This window comes from Halichoerus grypus, chromosome X, assembly GCF_964656455.1.
Source record: "Halichoerus grypus chromosome X, mHalGry1.hap1.1, whole genome shotgun sequence".
Classification (NCBI taxonomy): Eukaryota; Metazoa; Chordata; class Mammalia; order Carnivora; family Phocidae; genus Halichoerus; species Halichoerus grypus.
In genome coordinates, this window is record NC_135727.1 from 110,712,912 (window position 1) to 110,730,271 (window position 17,360).

The following is a 17,360-nucleotide window of genomic DNA, read 5'->3' on the forward strand; positions in this document are numbered from 1 at the left end:
GATCCCAGGGTCCTGGGATCGAGCCCCGCATCGGGCTCCCTGCTCGGCGGGAAGCCCGCTTCTCCCACTCTCACTCCCCCTGCTTGTGTTCCCTCCTGCTGTCTCTCTCTCTGTCAAATAAATAAAAACCTTTAAAAAAAAAAAAAAAAAACCACAATGAGATATTACCTTGTACCTGTCAGATGGCTAGAATCAAAAAAACAAGTAATGGGATATGTGGCTGGCTAAGTCAGAAGAGCGTGCAACTCTTGATCTCAGGGTCATGGATTCAAGCCTCATGTTGTGTGTAGAGATTACAAAAAAAAACAGATAAACTTTATTTTAAAAAAAAGACAAAAAATAACAAGCATTGGCAAGGATGTGGGGAAAAGGGAATCCTTCTGCACTGTGGGTGGTAATGTAAATTGGTACAGCCACTGTGGAAAAAACGGTATGGGGGTTTTTCAAAACCAATTAAAAATAGAAATACCATGTGACCCAGTAATTCCACTCCTGGGTATTTACTCAAGAGAATGAAAACCCTAGCTGGAAAAGATATATGTACCCCTATGGTTATTGCAGGATTATTTACAATGGCCAAGATAAGAAAGCAACCCAAGTGTCCATCAATAGATGAATGAATAAAGAAGATGAGGTATATATATATACTATGGAATATTACTCAGCCATAGAAAAGAATGAGATCTTACCACTTGTAACAACATGGATGGACCTAAGAGGGTATTATGTTAAGTGAAATAAGTCAGAGAAAGACAAATACCATATGATTTCACTTATATATGGAATCTTATATATGGAATCTAATAAACAAAACAAATGAACAAACAAACAAAAGCAGAAAAAGACCTGTAAATACAGAGAACAAACCCTGGTTGCCAGAGGGGAGGGAGGTGTGGGGAAAATGAGTGAAGGGGAATGGGAGATACAGGCTTCCAGTTAAGAAATAAGTCATGTGGATGAAAGGTTCAGCATAGGAAATACAGTCAATGGCATTTCTAATAGCATTATATGGTGACAGATGCTAGTACAGTTGTGGTGACAGCAGCGTAACATATAGACTTGTCAAGTCACTAGGTTGCATACTTAAAACTTACATAACATTGTGTGTCAACCATACTTCCCTAAAAAATGCTACCATTCCGAAATGGGGAGGTGTGTTATACATTAAAATAATAAGGCCATCTGGTTGTTTACTCATACCTGTGTAACAAATGATATATAATACGATAATAATAGTTATTCATATAGTTGTAATATATAAATATAGTTCATCCCATTCCATGAAACGCCTTAATGGTTTTGTTCAAATTTTTTGTTATATAGTGATAAATATGTATAAATTAAACTATATGGTACATAGAGGACATGCATGAATTAGCCAAAAGAAAAATACTGTAAATGCTTGTGTTCTTACAGGGTTGTCTTGTACTTTAAAAGGCAGTTTTTAAGATCCAAAATCTGTAGAGCCAAACTATTAGGTATTCATTCACATTATAGAGTATCAATATACTTCTGAACAAATATAGTAAGTGGTTCTTGTTTTTTGTGTGTGTATTTGTTTTGTTTTGTTTTTTGAGAGAGAGAGAGAGCAGGGAAGTGAGGAAGGGGGAGAGAGAGAGAGAATCAGCCCTAAGCCTGATGCAGGGCTTGATCTCCCGACCTTAAGATCATGACCTGAGCTGAAATCAAGAGTCCAACGCTCAACCAACTGAGCCACCCAGGTACCCCTAATAAGTGGTTCTTAAAAAGACTTCCACTATTTAAAATATGCTTTCATTTACACACACACGTGTCAATCAATACCCAACCTTTATAAAAGCAATTACCGTTTGCAAAGTAAGGATAATCCTTTGATATTTGTCTGGAATTATAAAGTATCCTTTTTGGAAGATTCTTTTAGTATCTCGAAATATTTTCTTTTTTTTTTAAACAAAAGTGGCATGTTTACTATAATAGCATGATACAATTAAAAGTACAAAGTAATTGTCATTGTACTCAGCAATCGTAATTGTCCTTTGTTTTTATATCTCATCCCCTTTAAAGTCACTGACAGTTTTGGTTTTTCTCAGGGACATACATAAGGGGAGATAGCACTCAGATTTTCTAATATATAAGGAAGATATTACATTTATAGCCATTCAGCTATGTTTTTCACTAAATACCATATTCTGCATTTACTTACTTTTTGTGTATTATTTGCTTTTCTCTTATTAGAATCACTACTTTCTGCTCTATCATCATTTTGCATGCTAAATATTAGTATTTTCCATACACTATTACTATATTGGGGCTTTTAATGTTTTAAACACATTTAATTTAAAAACAAACTTGTACACATTTTTATCTTTGTTGATTTTTATCACCTCTCTCAGCGTTTTCTAAAACTAGGAGAAAAAAACCTTTGCTTTGTCAATACAATCTGTCTTGATGTTTAAACAAAAGACACAGTTTTGTTTTTTGTTTTTTGTTTTTTTTTTAAAGATTTTATTTATTTATTTGAGAGAGAGAGAATGAGAGAGACAGCACATGAGAGGGGGGAGGGTCAGAGGGAGAAGCAGACTCCCTGCCGAGCAGGGAGCCCGATGTGGGACTCGATCCAGGGACTCCAGGATCATGACCTGAGCCGAAGGCAGTCGCTTAACCAACTGAGCCACCCAGGCGCCCAAAAGACACAGTTTTATTTTTAAAAATTTTTTCAAACAATGAATCATGGAACACTATAGCAAAAACTAATGATGTAATGTATGGTGGTTAACATAACAAAGAATTAAGAAATAAATAAATAAAATATAACTAAATTACAAAAAAATAAAAAAAAAATTTTGTTTCAGCAGGACTATACATTTGTAAATATTCTTAAAATCTACCCTATTATTTCCCTCCACTAAAATAGAAATTCTCTAACACGCCTAGCATAATGTGCTTTCCTGCCATTTTCCGACTTAACATGAGAAGCAATGTCGTATGTAGAAAAGCCTGAACCAGACAGATTTAAGTTAAATCCTTGCCTCTGTCAATGGGTAGTTGTGTGAATTAGGACAAGTTTATTAACCTCTTTGAATTGGGGGAAATGTACCCACTCTCTGAGATCTTATGATGTTTAAATGAGAAAATGAACACAAAGAACTGAGCAACAATAAAGCATCTTTAAAACACAGTAAGTGGGGCGCCTGGGTGGCTCAGTCGTTAAATATCTGCCTTTGGCTCAGGTCATGATCCCGGGGGCCTGGGATTGAGCCCCGCATCGGGCTCCTTGCTCAGCGGGGAGCCTGCTTCTCCCTCTACCACTCCCCCTGCTTGTGCTCTCTCTCTCTGTCAAATAAATAAATAAAATCTTAAAAATTAAAAAAAAAAACACACAATAAGTAAGATCCAAAAAAGTCAATCCACACTGAATCCACAGAACAGAGTAATTGTGAATTTAATAAAATAGTAACCAGTACTAACAAGCCCACCTAGCTGGTGGGATGTTCCTGGATTTCAGTTGCAAGATCAACCCCTCACTAAGTCCCATCTGCATGTTGATGTTACCTGGTGGGGGCTGTATGCTTTCGCTTAAATAACCATTGGGATACTTCTGGGTCCTATTGCTAAGGTGACCCGATAAAAGACAGGATGCCTAGTTAAATTTGAATTTCAGAAAAACCAGAAATACTTTTCTATAGTATAAGTTTATCCCCCATGTACTGCATGGGGAGGAGAGAGAGAAAGCGACGAAGTGATAAGATCTTTGACTAGTTCTACCACTGAGTTGGAACAGTAAGGCAATGGATCCTCAGAGCTTGAGATCATCATTTCCAGGCCCGGACTGGGGGTTGCTGCAAAGCTTCAAAGCAAGACCCACATCCTATATGGTGCCACATTTGACAAATCATGGGAAGGATAGCAGAGCACAGGAGATGATCTGTCAGGGATCTTAAACTTTTTGTGTGTGTGTGCGCCACAGAGATAGTCTGGTGCTTGCGGACTTCCCAAAACAATGTTTTTCAATATACTAAATATGACATAATGGATTACAAAAGAAACCAATTATATGAAACCACATTTATCAAAATATTTTAGGGGGAGTGAGTAAAATAGGTGATGGGGATTAAAGAGTACAATTATCATGATAAAAAAATAATTAAAAAAATAATTATTGTAGAAAAAAATAGACTACAGTCGGATGCCTAAAAAAATTTTAAAACAAATTGTGATACTGCAATGTTGGCTTTTAATTACAAGATTAAATAATAAGAACTAATGATGACTCTAAAAATCACTGTAATTTCAAAATAGTGATAGGTATAAACAATAACTCAGTTACGTTTAACAACTGTAGTGTGATAAACAAATTGTGTCTTTTGCTGAAAAACTCGTAGGCACTGTTAAAGCTACTAGGGTATGTTGCCTAAATTCATAAGTCAAAGGAAATGCTAAGTTTCATTTGGATATTTGTGAAAATGAAGACTTACAATTTTTTTCCAGTCCAAGTGTACAAACCCCATGAATTCTAAACATGGACCCCTAGGGTATCGTTACTCCAAGTTTAAAATCCCTGAGATAATGCATGGGTTCTCCATGGCTTAGCATGCCCTCCAAAATTTTATTATGAAAAATTTCAAATTTAGGGCAAAGTTGAAAGAGGTTTAAAAACCTGCATAATCCCTCTATGAATTATATCATTAACACTTGACTGTATTTATCCATTTAATAGCCCATCTTATTTCCTGATGCAATGCAAAGTGAAATGCAGACTTCTGAACAATTCCCCCCTAAATATTTCAGCATAAATATTCTTGTTTGCTGTTAATATTTCTTTTGCGGTACAAATCACACACAATGAAGTGCACAAATTTTAAGTGTACACTTACTAAATTTTGACAAATGCATACATTTATGTAACCCAAATTATTGTGAAGATATAGCACAAATTCTCTGACATGGCTTTTTTTTTTTTTTTTTTTTTAAGATTTTGTTTATTTGTCAGAGAGAGAGAGCACAAGCAGGGGGAGCAGCAGGCAGAGGGAGAAGCAGGCTCCCCACTGAGCAGGGAGCCCAATGCAGGGCTCGATCCCAGGACCCTGGGACCATGACCTGAGCTGAAAGCAGATGCTTTAACGACTGAGCCCCCCAGGTGCCCCTATTTTATTTTTGTGTAAACGGGTGATTCAGAGGCTCCTATGTGCCACCTCCCCACCTACTGTCAAACAATAGAAGTTGGAAGGACAGGTGAACCATCGGAGAATTGAGGTTTTAAACATAACGACATCAAAGCTGAAGGTCTGACGACAGAATGATTATAAGACCATAGTCAGCCGCACTAGATGGTAAGGTTTGCCCAAAGAGAAGGTGATTCCAGCCAGTTCGAGGAGAACAAGGCACTACCATCTAAAGGCAAGTAGGTCAATCTGATCTCCTTTTTGTGGCCAAAACATGGCCATATAAAATTAACGCAACTGGTAGATCAGGATCGTGGTAACTATCAGAGACCATTATTAGCATGGTCATTCAGCCAAGAATTATTAAGTAAATAGAATATATCAAATACAGATGTGGCTTTCCTGATTATTCAAGTAAAATTGACCCTTTCCCTCAGGGTGCTTCTTACCACCTGGCGTGCATGCTTATTTAGTTGTTTCTGTGTGTGGAGCCCCACTAAAGCGGGTTTTGTTCATGTTAGTCACTGCCACTTGTTCCAATATTGATCAAATAGATTGACAAATGACTAGAGAGAAAAAGAGACAAGGACTTTACTTGCACACGAATTACTTTTCCTTCCTTTCTGAAATACTTAGTTTAGTTAAATCTATTCCTAATAAAATATAGAAATTTACCTCCTAGCTCTCGTGGGGCTATTAAAGATTCATCCAGGGCGCCTGGGTGGCTCAGTCGTTAAGCGTCTGCCTTCGGCTCAGGTCATGATCCCAGGGTCCTGGGATCGAGTCCCACATCGGGCTCCCTCCTCGGCGGGAAGCCTGCTCTCCCTCTCCCACTCCCGCTGCTTGTGTTCCCTCTCTCGCTATCTCTGTCTCTGTCAAATAAATAAATAAAATCTTTAAAAAAAATAAAAATAAAAAAATAAAGATTCATCCATACCCCTTGGAGTGGTAGTTTTGGGTAGTGGTGAATGTGTGTGGCCTCTGAAGCCTGCCTGCCTGCCTGGATACGAATCCAAGTTTGTGCTCATACGCATGATGTGAGCTCAGTCAATTTATTTAACCTCCTCTCTGGGCTTCAGTTTCCTAACCTGCAAAATACAGGGGGTGATAATCCCAGAGGAGATGATTAAATGAGTTAATGCATGAAAATTACTCAGGACACATATTCAGTGCCTGATGCTGCTGGCTCTATTACTCTAAGTAATTCTGCAGCTTAAATTAGCAACTCTGGTCCTGGCCAGATGAAGAAATGACTAAGAACTCTGGCTAGTCCATGCAGCTTCAGAGATGCAGCTTTGAATTGAATAAAACCATAAAGTCCCGTCCAGTCTAGTCTGGAACAGATGAAAAGGACTTATTTTAGTTCGAAGAAACAAAGCCTTTATTCCAGGAAAAGCAGAGTCTGTTTCTAGGGCATCTTAGTCCTGTGGACCCTCATCAACTGGATGTACCTCCTCAAAGGTTCAACTTTTACTTAGAATCACAAAAAAAGAGAAAAAATTTAAAAAGCCAGAAATGAGGAAATTTAGACTGAGCTTCATACAGAGCTGATAAGTGAATGAAAACATACCCGAAACTCTCTGGATCTTTTCCTCATTCATCTAATGAGAGATTCAAATTAGACAGCAACTAGAAATATGATCAAATGATTCTACAGGGGGCGCCTGGGTGGCTCAGTCGTTAAGCTTCTGCCTTCAGCTCAGGTCATGATCCCAGGGTCCTGGGACTGAGTCCCGCCCACATCAGGCTCGTTGCTGAGCCTCGACCCTGCTTCTCCCTTTGCCTGCCACTCCCCCTGCTTGTGCTCTCTCTCTCTCTCAAATAAATAAAATCTTTTAAAAAAAATGATTCTACAGCATCTACAACATCAAACAGTGAAGGACACAAACAATATGCCATTTGGCAAACATGCACACAAAGGCCAATTTTGATAGGCTTAGATATTTCTGTTTGCTTTGTTTGGAAGACCAAGATATGAGGATTAAAGCATTTGCAAGCTGCTGACATTGCTTCCAGCAGTGGTGCTATTTCATAGAATATTCCTTTAGTGCGCTGAATCCAACACATGTAATGTGTTATAGATGTTATCATAGACATGATTTCTCAGCTATAACCAGGCAACATGGGATGTTCTATAGTATCAAACCCACAACGAAAGGAGTGATTCCACTCTAAGCCAAGTTAATTGTCTAGATAATTCAAATTTACCCTTTAATTACCAAAGTCTTAGACCAAAAAAAAAAAAAAAAAAAAAAACTTTCTAAGATGCATTTCTACAATACTCTAACAACTTCAAAAATGTGTCAAAATTAATTGTAAACTGTTCATAAAAAAGATTATAAGGATTATCTCACCATTGTTAAAAGGTGGCCATAAACTCAGGTGGGTTTAAAATATGTGTAACTCGTTATCCCCATACTAAATTTACCCATGTTGCTTTTCTGTATTTTTTTACTCCAGATACTGGAACTGTTTTCTGATATCTCGTGCTCTTTCAGTTTGGCAGTTGTTATTTCTAACAATCATCAGGGTGCCAAGTTTTGAGCTGTAGCTTTTTACTTTCCTAAGATTTCTAAGCAACACAATCAGAAAACCAAATATTATAGAAATACATTTAAGGAAAGACGAACTAAGGTATGATTGGTGGCCTGAGAAGGTTTTCTTTATGTTAAGGTTATTGAAAGTATAACATCGATTTCAAATGGTCAGAAGCTTTTTTTTTTTTTTTAAAGATTTTATTTATTTATTTGACACAGAGATAGGAGGGGGAGAGAGCGAGCGCACAAGCAGGGGGAGCGGCAGGCAGAGGGAGAAGCAGACTCCCCGCTGAGCAGGGAGCCCGATGTGGGGCTCGATCCCAGGATCCTGGGATCATGACCTGAGCCGAAGGCAGATGCTTAACTGACTGAGACACCCAGGTGCCTCCAAATGATCAGAAGTTTTAAAAATACTTTCATATTTCTAACCTACATTCTGGATATATGAGCCTCTTACAAAAATACGCCTTGCATAAGTTAGTGTAAAGTGCAATAGTGTCAGTAGGTAATTGTTTCCTTTGGATTCAGTGATCAAATGGAGTAAGAGCTTTCCAGTTCATATTTTGTATCATTTAAACAATGGATTGTCTAAATGCGAAGACGGAGAGCAGATTATCTTTTTTTTTTTTAAATAAAAGGTCACAGGGGCGCCTGGGTGGCTCAGTCGTTAAGCGTCTGCCTTCGGCTCAGGTCATGATCCCGGGGTCCTGGGATCAAGCCCCACATCGGGCTCCCTGCTCCGCGGGAAGCCTGCTTCTCCCTCTCCCGCTCCCCCTGCTTGTGTTCCCTCTCTCGCTGTGTCTCTCTCTGTCAAATAAATAAATAAAATCTTTAAAAAAATAAAAATAAAAATAAATAAATAAATAATAAACAAATAAATAAAAGGTCACAAAAATCACTTTAGAGTGCCAGCCATTACAAAGATAATAGGCAATAGGATGAAAAAGAAGTTGAATTTAAGAGTACTGAAACTAAATGCCAAAACCCCTTTCCACTCCTGTAACTTTTTATCCATGAACTTTACTAATCAATATGTATGAAAATGATCATATCAGCATGGTCTTGACATCCTCATGGATGGTTCAGAATATATATCTCTCAGAACATATATGTTTGTGCATATATATACATACATATATATATTACCTATATATCTCTCCCTGAGTGATGTGCTCACCTACAGCATTCTTTATAATTTTAAAGAACCAGATATAAAATGATAAAATGCAAACTGATAGAGTGACTACAAAAATTTTACTTATTTTTTTTTAGAAGAATTTCAATGTCATTTTGTCCTCATTTCTTCACTTCTATCATGCCGTTTCTCTGTTTATATCTTTCTGGGAGAAAAAGGTCTTATTTTCTAGTACTATGGAAACAAAATAACTTCACAATATCATTATGCCAGAGTGATGATATAAAATAATTCCACTCCCCCCGTAATTAAAAGGTATATCCCAGAATCCAATCTGTTATCATGTTACAAGTTATTTTTGAAGTCCCAGACCTGTTTAATATTCAGCTTATAAGAAATATATCTATATTTTCTGTATTATTAGAAACATCAGAAAGTATTGCCCCCAAAATTAAAAAAAAAAAAAAAGACATTATCAGTTCATTTATATTTTACCCTTTTGGTAAGATGATGTGATGGCAAGACAATTCTAAAACCCCTGTTTTCTATATTAATGCAGTTTTCTTAAACCTTTTATGTCTAAACTAGAAATTTATTGTATCTTCAAGATTCTGTCTTCATGATAAAAAAAATCACTAGGAGACCCAGAAGTTTAGTAGATGATTTCCAAACCTCCCACTTGTGATCCAAATATATTTCACTCTAATTCAGACTAATGAGGCAGAACTGTCCTAACTATGAAAACTGTACTCTGATATATCCAAGTCTCTAGGAGGTACTTTAGAAGAAACCTTTCAAAATATAAGATGCAAAGAACATTAGAATAGGATAGAATACTTCTATACCAAAAACAAAGTTGAAATATGCAGAAGAATAAATAAAACGTTGAGTTGAAGAGATGTAATAACTTGCCTTAAAATAGTTGATTTTGTTTCTGTCACACCCAATTTTATTACAGGATTTTTTTTACCTTTCTATTTATTTTTTTTATTCTTAGATTTCAAATAACTACATTTATCATAATTATTTGTCCAGTGACAGATAAAGATGGTAAGTAATAACGGTAATTTGTTTAATGTGGAGCGCCTAGGTGGCTCAGTTGGTCGAGCATCCAACTTGATTTCAGCTTGGGTTATGATCTCAGGGTTGTGGGATGGAGCCCCGTGGCGGGCTCTGTGCTTAGTGGGGATTGGGCTTGAGATTCTCTCTCTCTCTCTCCCTCTCCCCCTCCCCACCCCACTCTCTCTCTCTCATTCCCTCTAAAATAAGAAATAAATAAATCTTTAAAACAAAAACAAAAAAAATGTTTAAATTTGTTTAATGCTTACCATATTAATAGGAATAATTTCAAGTGTTTTATAATAATTCATTTAGCCAATGTGACAACTCCATGAGATAAGTATTATATCAATTTTGCAGATGAAGAAACTGAGAGAAAAGCTAAGGAATTTGTCCAAGGTCATACAGCTGATAAGCCAGGAATAAAATAAAATAAACAGAAATGCAAAGAAATACTGTAATAAAATTCCAGGGTAGGAAAACCTGAACTGTAATTGATGAACTGCTGGAGGCTCAGTGTGGAAAACAGAGTTTAAAAAACTCCCAGGGACCCCATATGTGATGCTGGTTTAACATTTGAAAATCAGTTAAGTTAACCATCACATCAACAAGCTATAAGAAAGTCACATGATTATATCGTAGATGTAGAAAAAGCATTTGACAAAATCCAACACCCATTCGTGATAACAACTCTTAGTAAACTAGGAACAGAGGAGAACTTTCTCAACATGATAAAGAATATCTACAAAAAATCCACAGCTAACATTATACCTAATGTTAAGAAACTTGAAGTTTGGGGTGCCTGGGTGGCTCAGTCGGTTAAGCGTCTGCCTTCGGCTCAGGTCATGATCCCAGGGTCCTGGGATCAAGCCCCACGTCGGGCTCCCTGCTCCACCACGGGGAACCTGCTTCTCCCTCTCCCTCTCCTTGCTGCTCCCCCTGCTTGTGCTCTCTCTCTCTCTCTGTCAAATAAATAAATAAAATCTTTAAAAAAAAAAAAAAAAAGAAAGAAACTTGAAGTTTTCCTAAGATCAGGTACCAAGCAAAAATATCCCCTCTCTCCACTCCTTTTCAACATCATACTGGAAGCAATAAGACAAGAAAGGGAAATAAAAGGCATACACATTTGGATGGAAGAAATAAAACTGTTTTTGTTCACAGGCGACATGATGGTCCATGTAGAAAATTTGAAAGAAGTGACAAAAACAAGAACACTGGAACTAATAAGCAGTTATAGTAAGGTTGCAGGATACAAGGTTAATAAACAAAAGTCAGTTACTTTTCTATATACCAGCAATGAACAAGTGTAATTTGAAATTAAAACCCAATACCATTTACATTAATAACCCCCAAAATGAAATACTTTGGTATAAATCTAACAAAATATATACAGGATCAACATGAGGAAAACTATAAAACGTTGATGAATTAAAACAGAGAAACTATATAAATGGAGAGAACTCCTGTGTTCCTCGATGGGAAGATGCAATACTGTCAAGATGTCAGCTCGTCCCAACCCAATCTATACATTCAATACAGTATCAGTCAAAATCCCAGCATGTTATTCTGTGGATATGGACAGATATCAGATTCTAAAGTTTATATGGAGAGGCAAAAGACCCAGAGGAGCCAATGAAATACTGAAGGAGAACAAAGTTGGAGGTGGAATTTATTCTTCCACAGGCAGAATTTATTCTTCTTCAAGGAAATCGCAGTTTTGCTTTTAGGGCTTTTCAACTGACTAGATGTGGCCGCCCCAGATGATTGAGGATAATCTACTTTACTTAAAGTCAACTGATTACAGTTGTTAACCATATCTACAAAATACCCTTCACAGCGGCACCCGCAGTAGTGTTTAATTAAATAACTAGGAACTATTGCCTAGTTAAATTGGCACATGAAATTGACCATCACAATCATGTATGTATTTTCCAAATATTTTCTCCTGGTTTGTAGCTTATCTTTTCATTTTCTCATAGTATCTTTCAAAGAGAAGAATTTTTTAATCAAAAAATTAAAAATAACTTAGGTTTTAAAATTTTGATTTTTAATTATAACTTTTAATTATAATTTAATTGTACCAAATTTAATTAGCCTTTTTTTTCTTTCATGGACCGTACTTTTTGTAATCTATCCAAGAAATCTTTGCCTAACTCAGTCCTAAGTATCTTCTCTAATGTTTTCTTCTTCTTTTTTTTTTTTTAAGATTTTATTTATTTATTTGAGAGAGAGAATGAGAGAGAGCACATGAGAGCGGGGAGGGTCAGAGGGAGAAGCAGACTCCCTGCCGAGCAGGGAGCCCGATGCGGGACTCGATCCAGGGACTCCAGGATCATGACCTGAGCCGAAGGCAGTCGCTTAACCAACTGAGCCACCCAGGCGCCCTCTAATGTTTTCTTCTAAGAGCCTTATAGCTTTTAGTTTTAGATTTATACTTATCACTGAAATTGTATTAATTTTTGTGTTTAATATGAGGTAAAGTTCTAAAAAATTTTTGTGCATGGATATCTAATAGTTCAGCACCATTACTGAAGAGACTATGTTCTATCATATTTCCTTAGCACTTCTGTCAAAAATAAATTAACCAAGAATGTGTGGATCCCCTTTTAGACTATTCTGTTTCACTGATGTGTTTATCTTCATAAGTTCTTAATCACTGCAACTTTATAGATCTTATTATCAGGGAGTATGATTCCTCCACATTTTGCATTTTTGAAATCATTTTGGCATTTCTACATCTGTTGCATTTCTATACACATTGTTTGCTTTCCATTCTCAGTTATCACAGTCCTGTGCTCTCTGTGGTCCAATGTTTGAAAACTATTGTTTCATATAATTGGTAGTTCTACTTTTCTCCAGGCTTTCCACATCCCCACATGAACACAGTCCTCTCTCCACTTCCTATGGTGATGCTTAAACTAAGCTGATACTAGAGTTTTTAGTGATTATCACATTTTATTAAAGGATAGAGGTAAAAGAGTAATTATAGAATGGAAGGGCGTGATATTTTGCATATCACATAATACTGTTTCCAAAGTCTGGCATAGGTCATGCCTAACTGACAGTTATTTTTTTTTCTCCCTGAGCCTTGGCTTCCTGTAAAAAAAAAACTCCTTTCCGAGGAATCAAGAGATAGCTAACCATTTCTCTCATATGTACTTTAATCCACTTCCAGACAAACTGGTGTTTCAGACACCAAGGAAAACTAAAATATCCTTTAAAAAATTCTTCAAATAAAATAACCATGTTACATTAGTATTCAGAACATTATAAGCTCCCTATTGTTCTGAACTTTGCCATTTTGGATTTTTCTTTTGCTTGATCTGACTCCAGCCCTTTCAACTATATTTTTCTAAAGAAAAGAGCTTTCTACCATCAAAACTGATTTCAAGACTCCATCTTTAGCAACACACAGATCCTTTGAAATGACAGTTTTCTTGAAGAACCTCCCTGGTCTTAGATAGATTTCTGAGACAAAATTGAAGGTCAAGCCTCCTGTGCTTCCTTCCTTAAATGTATGTGTGTGTTGGCCAGGGGTGGAGAGAAGGTTCACCTTCCTCTTTCCTGAGTAAACACCACGGGCAGCATTTGTTTTTTTCACTCCCATAAGATTATATTACATTAAGACTCAGATGGGAAAATAAAAAATAGAAATGTTCTTTGTATAAATAGGGCTTTAAAAAATAATAGGATATTATTATACTTTTGACAACTCGCCAAATAGGTTTGCTTAAGAACTAAATCACCTATTAAACAATGGAATATTTGGTGTAACAAATATGGATACTATGGATACTATTTTCTTATTAACATGTGTTTTCTCTCCCACTGGGAGAAAGCATAAACTCTGAGTGTTTGAATAAAGACCCAGCTGTCAAATAATTAACTTTAACACAATTGGAAACCAAATAAGCATGCCATTGTTTTACTGCAACCTTTTTGTCTTTCTTGAGACTGTTACCATTTAGTTATTAATCCCAATTTCAGGAAACTTTTAGAAGTATATAAAATCTTCTGTCTCTATAAGTATTTTATATACAGATTTGATCCCAAATGTCTACAAACTATTTCCTACTTGTAAAAAATTGGTTTGTGGGGCACCTGGCGGGCTTAGTCAGTGGAGTGTGCAACTCTTGATCTTGGAGTCATGAGTTCAAGCCTCACATTGGGTGAAGAGACTATTTTTAAAAAATTGTTTTGTGTATGCTGGAAATCTTCCTGCACACTAAATGTTAAGTATAACCAAAGGTTCTGCCTTCAGCCTAGACTCCCTCCTTTGGTGACCTTATCCACTTTGACATCAACTGTGACCTCTTTTCTCTAAAGGTCTTGACTAGAGTTTCCAAAGGCTTTTTTTATCTTCCTGCTTCTTGAGCAGCATTCCAAATGTTAAAATTCATTATCTTTCCTACTAAAGTTAATTTTCCTCTTGACTTTCCCAGATAGATAGGCAGGCAGGAAGGAAGGAAGGAAAGAAGGAAGAATCTTTTTTGCTGTTACTCAGGTTGAAAACTTTAGAATCAGTGGTGATTTTTCTTCTCCTTTGATCCTTATACTACTGGTTATCTACTCACGTAGAATCTTCTTTCCCAGTCTCTCTCCATACCACTCCCTCTTTTTCTCTCCCACTCCTTCTTGTGCTACAAGGCCTTATTCTGAGATTATTACATAAACTCTCCAGTGCTTCCCAAATTCAGTTCTATATTAAATCAACTTGATAAGCTACTTGTCCTTTGCTCCAGCTTTACTGTGATTATACATATGTTCAAAATTTAAAAAACAAACATAATAAGGATGGAAATGGATGATATAAAAAGATTCAAATTACATTTACAGAAAGAAAAGGGGTCCCTGGGTGGCTCAGTCAGTTGAGCGTTTGACTCTTGATTCCAGCTCAGGTCATGATCTCAGGGTGGTGAGATGTAGTCCCACACTGGGCTCCAGGCTCAGCACGGAGTCTGCTTGAATCTCTCTCTCCCTCTCCTTTTGCCCCATCTCCCAATAAATTAATATATAAAAATAATTTTTTAAAAAAAGAAAAAAATTACAACATTTGAAATAAAAATTTCACTGGATGGAATTATAGCAGAATAGACCTGCACAAGAAAAGATCAAGGGAGATAAAGGCATAGTGATAAAAACTATCCAAAATGAAGCACAAATAGAGGGAAGAAAGGACTGAATAAAGAAACTACACGATATTATTAAATGGCCTAGAATATGTGTAATTGAAGTCCCAGACAAAAGAGGAAGGCGGAGCAAGAGAGAAAAAAAAAAAAAGTAAAGAAATGATACCAAAACATTCACAGCTCCGAGAAACTAAAATTGATAGATCCAAGAACCTCAATGAATCAGAAGCAGGGTGCGAACACAGCAGACAGAAAGGCAGACACAAGCACATCCTGATACAGTTTCAGAAACACAGTGATGCAAAGGAAATCTTAACAGTCACCAGCAATTCTACTCCCAGGCATTTCCCAAAGACAACTCAGGAAGTAATTTTGCATTATTTAGTCCAAAATGCCTGATACTGGGCGGATGGAAGTTCAATTTGTTGGCCTTAGGGAATAAGAGAGGGCCTCGTTTTTTGAAAGATGAGACGACTGGGAAGATTATTAGAACATGAATCCTGTTACTGGAAAAGAGAAAATACAAAGCTGCTTTCAAGGGTCAGGCAAAATCCATACTAAAAGCCGGCTTGATTTAATGCTGAGTCACCTAAGTATAACCTAGATAGAGTCCCATAAATTCTTCCCAACATAGGAGGCAAGTGGGAAGTTAATCATATTACATTAAGTTTTACCTAAATTTCTCCTATCTCACAAAGTCTCTTGGAATCTGAGTCTGAGTCGTATGGGGAAAGGAAAAGAATACTTGAACAGTTGGAACCAGGATGATTATTCTGAGAAGTTCTTTTAAAGTAAAACAGTTTTTAGGTTATCTTGGGTCAACAGTTCCTAATCTGCTGATACAGTATATGCTTGAAGAGTATAAGAAATACAGGATTACTAATCTGGCTGCAGGGGTGATGAAAGGAACACCAAAGGATGGGAAGCAATAGTCAGCAAACCCAGTGTCATGCTCCAAGGGGCAGTAGTACCACGCATTTATAGAAGGTGGTTGGATAGATACTATTGATATGTCTCAGGAGACCTTTTTAACAAGCAGGACTCCAAACAAGTGACTTAGAGGTATCTAAAATCAGAATCCAATTTTCTCTCTAAATAATTCCTTTATTTTAAAGTTCTCTTCAAGGGGTGCCTGGGTGGCTCAGTCTTTCGGCTCAGGTCATGATCCTGGAGTCCCAGGACCAAGTCCCACATTGGGCTCTCTGTTCAGCAGGGAGTCTGCTTCTCCCTCTGCCCCTCCCCCCCCCCGTGTTTTCTCTCTCTCTCTCTCACTCAAATAAATAAATAAAACCTTTAAACAAATAAACAAATAAATAAAGTTCTCTTCAAAAATCACAAAAAAATGAACAAACTGTTCCCTGACACGAAACCATGACAAAAGCCCCACTGAATAAACCAATAAAGGTGAGAGTTTGAGAACTAGATTCCGGTGCATACGGTGTCTGAGGATCATACCATACTAGCTTGAGGACAGTAAAACCAACCACAAACTTCACTTTCTTCAGAGGATAGGGCTCTTGCACACTCAGGGAAGACTGGCTCTGAAGTGAGCGATGAAGCTGACTCTCCAGACTGGAGTTCTACAAACCCTGCAGTGGAGAGTGGTGCCCAAGGTTTAGGAGGGACGAAACTAGAGAGGACAAGTTTTGCCATAGTCTAACAGCAAGGAAATGTGTGTGTGTGTGTGTGTGTGTGTGTGTGTGTGTGTGTGTGTGTGTGTTTCAGATCTCACCTAAATTTGATATCATTTAAGAAATTCGACCTCACTAACTTTTGCTTTTCTTCATTAGTCTCTCTTAATTGTGACATGTGTTTTGGGTGTGTTCTATTCTGTGCAAAAAGAACCCTCAGTCTGCCCTTAACCAGCTTCTCCCACCTCCCTTTGAAATTATGGCACTTTAGACCAAAGACTCTTTTTGATTACTTTATATCTTGAGAGTTGCTTAAAATGACACAGATTATCACTTTTCTCTCCCAAATCTCAATAGATGAAGCCTGTGTTACCACCTAATGCCCAATATGTAATTAACTGGACTTTATTTTAGAGACTTTGGTAGTCTCACAAATTCAAAGGATCTCTCTCTACAGCTTGTCAAATATGTATATGAAGAATTGCCATGGCAAACTCAGTATTTGTTCTCTTCTATAAGAAATCCTTACCACTGTCAGTTCACAGAGCAGGAACAATGCCCATTCAGCTTCTTTTCAACACAATCTCTTCTGATGGATTATAAAGTGTAAACATAATTAATTCCATGGTCTTCCTTTTGAAAAAAACAAGTTTTTAGTTTAATAGATTTTCAATTATTAATCTTTTTTTAAAAAAGATTTTATTTATTTATTTGACAGAGAGAGAGAC